General features: G+C 43.1%; 1 non-coding gene across 1 annotated transcript; it reads left to right on the top strand.

The window, feature by feature from the left end:
• Positions 1–389: 389 nt before the first annotated feature.
• LOC137206292 (small nucleolar RNA SNORA57) lies at positions 390–538 on the top strand. The gene has a single exon (XR_010934606.1). It is a non-coding gene; the product is annotated as a small nucleolar RNA SNORA57 (small nucleolar RNA).
• The last annotated feature ends 4,288 nt before the right edge of the window (positions 539–4,826 follow it).

Raw genomic sequence — 4,826 nt, 5'->3', positions numbered from 1 at the left:
GTGTGGTAGTGAGGAGAGGGTGTTGATGAAGGTCTGAGCCTTGCCCACTCACTCCTTAGCATGGCCACTGGCTCCCCCTTTTGTTAGAAACTGGCCATGCCAGTTCCCAAATAAAAAAATGATAAACGAATGTAATTCAAGTTGTAGGGGAGCCACACTTGCTACCCCAAAATGTCTCTTTGGCATGCAGACTACTTCGAACTGGAAAACATCAAGGCCCAAAAGATTCAGGAAAAAGCTTTGACCTTCCTCCTAACTGCCTAAAAGAATGTAGATAGAGGATGTGTTCCAGGAAAGACGTTAGCACCGTAGATAACTATAGAGTGAATTAGGTGTGTAGACAGGGAGGAGCCTAGCAAAGTCTCTTTGTTAAAATTCCACTCTGTAACCCTCCTTTTCTTGGCGGGGATTAGGCGTGCGGTCTCGGTCCGAGTAATGTACGGAGGTAGAGGGAAAGGGCTTCGGTCCCCTCCGCGTCATGTCTTCGGTACCGGCGGCTTCCATTCCGCGGGTTCTATCCTCAAGCGCTGGGACACAGGGGAAAAAAAAAAAAATTCCACTCTGTGTCCCATTGTCTCTGCATGGTCCAGCAATACTTATTTACCAAACATGTGCTTTTCCATCTCCATGTCAACCGCCTTCCTCCCCTTTGAAGTCCCAAACCACTACCTTCAATATTCTCTTTTGTCTTTAACTGAAGATGGCATTTAAAGTGAGAGTTTCAGCCATTTGGGCTTGTTATTCAGTTTTGCTGGTTTTCTTCCATGTATACATGTTATTAAACTCTTACGTGATTTTCTTCTGTTAATCTGTCTCATGTCAATTTAATTCTTAGACCAGCCAGAATAACCTAGAAAGGTAAAGTGTTTTCCTTCCTGACAAAGTCAAACTTTGAGAAGGATTTTCATGGAATTTGACAAAACTCATGTTAAAGGGTAAAGGATAAAAGAAAATAAAGTGTAAAGGATCAAGAATTGCTAAGACAATTTTGAAGAAGAATGTGGTGAAGATATTCTTCTTTAAGTTATTAAGACATCATAGGGAATTCCCTGGGAGTCCAGTGTTAAGATTCAGTGCTTTCACTGCCGAGGGGCTGGGCTTGATCCCTGGTTGGAGAGCTGAGATCCCACAAGCTGCGTGGCATGGCCAAAAGAAAAAAAGACATCATAAAATGTAGAACTTAAAACTGACTTTTAAGGGATGAATTTCTGAGCTATCCAATATATATGGGAGCTTGAATTTAATGGCAGAGGAACTTGAATTTAATGGCAGAAGTGCTACGGAGTATAGGGAATAATGAACTATTCAATAAATGTTCTGGAACCTGTGGCTCTCTATGGAGAATATAAAAATAAATCCCTACCTCACATCACACACAAAATAAATATCACACGGATTAAAGCCCAAATGTGGAAGAAAAGCATAAAACTTTAAAAGGAAGAGTATTTTGGGGGGGTAGAGATAGATTTCTCAAATAAAACAAAAAATTCCCATGAACTATAAAGGAACATTTGACAACATTAAAATTAAAACACTGCAAATACTAAAACACATCATAACCAAAGGCACAACCTTTGAAAGAATGACATAGCCCGAGGACATGACATAAACTGATTAGAACCAAATGGGTCCAAGATGGCAGACAAGTCAACTTCCACTAGACCTTGAGCCTCAGTATACACTCACATCAGCAAGCTAAATGACACACTCACAGGCGCCATGACAGTTCCAAGACCAACCATAGGCATCAAAAAGTGGGCGGTGGCCCAGTTCCTGGAAATCCCCGCCCCTTACTAAAATAGCTGGAATACTCCTCCCACTCATTAGCCTAGGAAATTACCCACTCCTATAAAAACTGACAACCCCATACCCTGGTGCTCTTCTCACCTTCTGAGATGGCCCACACTCTGCCTGTGGAGTGTGTTTCTCCCAAGGCCACTCTCGCCTTCTGAGGTGGCCCACACTCTGTTTGTGGAGTGTGTTTCTCTCTAAATAAATCCACTTCTTACCTATCACTTTGTCTCTCACTGAATTCTTTCTGTGATGAGACATCAAGAACCTGAGCTTCATTAAGTCCTGAAACCAGGTGTGTGATCTCAGTTGGCAGACTGCTGGTTTTGTCTGGGTTTGAGTCCCAGCTGCATGGGTTTATGTTGGGTTTGAGTCCCAGCACATGGGTTCAAGTCCAATCTGAGGTGCACAGTTTCAAAAAGACAAGCTGTAGACTGAGCAAAGATATCTGCCATATATATAACTGACAAATAATTAGTACCCAGAATACACATCAAGAAATAAAAGACAAATAACCCAGTAAAAATTGTTGTTTGGATAGGAATGGGTGGTTAGTAGAGAAAGAACCTGAATATTCATAAACGAACGGACAGATGCTCAACTTCACTGGTAGTCAGAGAAATGCCCACTAAAACAGCATTTTATAATAATCATGCTGAAAAAAAATCAAGTCTGGTATGTCAAGGGTTGGTGAGGAGCTGGTAAATGGAATGCTGGTAGGAAGTAAATTATTTCAACTGTTTTGAAAAATAATTTGTCAATGTCTAGGGGAGTTGAATATATACCTTATGACCCAAGAATTCCACTCTAGCCTCTCCCCTAGAGAAACTCTCACACTAGAGCACAATTCAATGTGAGTAAGAATGGCCACTGTGGTTCCTTTGCTGAGGTGAAAAGTGGAAACAACCTAAATGTCCTTCAGTAGGTCCATGCTATGGTTTTTGTTTTGTTTTTAATCTCTCTCTCTCTGCCTGGAATTGGTGGGGCGAGTGTGGTAGGGGCCCCAGGACTGGGATCAATGTGAGCAAGAAGCACAAGTAGGGCAAATGCCTCTATGAGGAACGTGTACAGAAGCCTCTGAAGCTGGTGCTAAAAGGGGAAGGAAACAAGGCCACTGGCAGGTCAGGACACAATTTTTTTTAAACATCTTTATTGGAGTATAATTGCTTTACAATTGTCTATTAGTTTCTGCTTTATAACAAAGTGAATCAGCTATACATATACATATATCCCCATATCTCCTCCCTCTTGCATCTCCCTCCCACCCTCCCTATCCCACCCCTCTAGGTGGACACAAAGCACCGAGCTGATCTCCCTGTGCTATGCGGCTGCTTCCCACTAGCTATCTATTTTACGTTTGGTAGTGTATATATGTCCATGCCTCTCTCTCGCTTTGTCACAGCTTACCCTTCCCCCTCCCCATGTCCTCAAGTCCATTCTCTATAGGACACAATTTAAAAAAAATAACAGCTTTCGAGTTCCCTGGTGGTCCAGTGGTTAAGACTCTGTGCTTCCAATGCAGGGGGCATGGGTTCAATCCCTGGTTGGGGAAGTTCTGCATGCTGTGTGGTGAGGACAAAACAACAAAACAAACAAACAAAAACCCCAGCTTTATTGAGATATAATTCACATGCCAAACAATTCACCCAATCTGAAGTATACAATGTGATATTTTTTAGTATGTTTGAATAATTGTACAACCATCACCATCATCAATCACTGTTGACTCTATTTTATTTTTTGGCTTAACACAAAGAAATTAATTCTCTTATGGAGAGGCTAGAAGTCAAAAAACATCATGACAGGGTTGGTTCCCTCTGGAACCCCTGAGGAAGAATCTGTTCCATGCCTGTCTCCTAGCTTCTGCTAGCTGCTGGCAATCCTTAGCATTCCTTGGCTTACGGCTGCAACATGCCAACCCTTGCCTCCATCTTCACATGGTCTCCTTCTCTGTATGTCTTTGTGTGTCTTCTCTTCTTATAAGGACACTAGTCATTGGATTTAGGGTCCTCTCTAATTGAGTATGCAGGTCAGGGCACAATTTAAAACTCTTTGAGGATGGAAATGATCATTGCAAACAAGAACAGAAAAAGAAAAAAGAGAAAGAAAGTAGAAAAGCAGGTTCTGGATGAGGAAAGAGAGGTGGGGAGTGGGGAAATGAAAAGACTAAAGGAGGATAAAAAGAAGCAAGATGAAGACCCATGAAGAATGAAACAAAACACCTCTGGAGTCTGGCTCCCAGAAGTTTGGAATTTCTACCTGTGAGCAGCCTCCTGAAAGAAAGTTCTATAGCTAAGCAAGAAGGATAATAGGGTTTGTCCCTTCTAGGTTTTTTGTTTTCTTTTTTAAGACTATTTTTTAAGAGTATTTTTAGGTTTACAATAACATTGAGAGGAAGGGAGCCTTCTGAGGAGATTGGTTCAAGATGGTGGAGTAGAAGGACGTGCACTCACTCCCTCTTGTGAGAGCACTGGAATCATAACTAACTGCTGAACAATCATGGACAGGAAGACACTGGAATTCACCAAAAAAGATACCCCACATCCAAAGACAAAGGAGAAGCCTCAGTGAGACAGTAGGAGGGGTGCAATCACTATAAAATCAAATCCCATAACTGCTGGGTGGGTGACTCACAAACTGGAGAACAATTATACCACAGAAGGCCACCCACTAGAGTGAAGGTTCTGAGCCCCATGTCAGGCTTCCCAATCTGGCAACAGGAGGAGGAATTCCCAGAGAATCAGACTTTGAAGGCTAGCGTGATTTGACTGCAGGACTTTGACAGGACTGGGGGAAACAGAGACTCCACTCTTGGAGGGCACACACAAAGTAGTGTGTGCATCGGGACCCAGGGGGAAGGAGCAGTGACCCTATAGGAGACTGAACCAGACCTACCTGCTAGTGTTGGAGGGTCCCCTGCAGAGGCGGGGGGTGGCTGTGGCTCATCGTGGGACAAGGACACAAGGACACTGGCAGCAGAAGTTCTGGGAAGAACTCCTTGGTGTGAGCCTTCCCGGAGTTGTCATTGGCGCCAC

The sequence above is a fragment of the Pseudorca crassidens genome, chromosome 14, assembly GCF_039906515.1.
Source record: "Pseudorca crassidens isolate mPseCra1 chromosome 14, mPseCra1.hap1, whole genome shotgun sequence".
Lineage (NCBI taxonomy): Eukaryota > Metazoa > Chordata > Mammalia > Artiodactyla > Delphinidae > Pseudorca > Pseudorca crassidens.
Note: the sequence above shows the minus strand (reverse complement) of the source record. Positions and strands in the feature narration are given on the sequence as shown.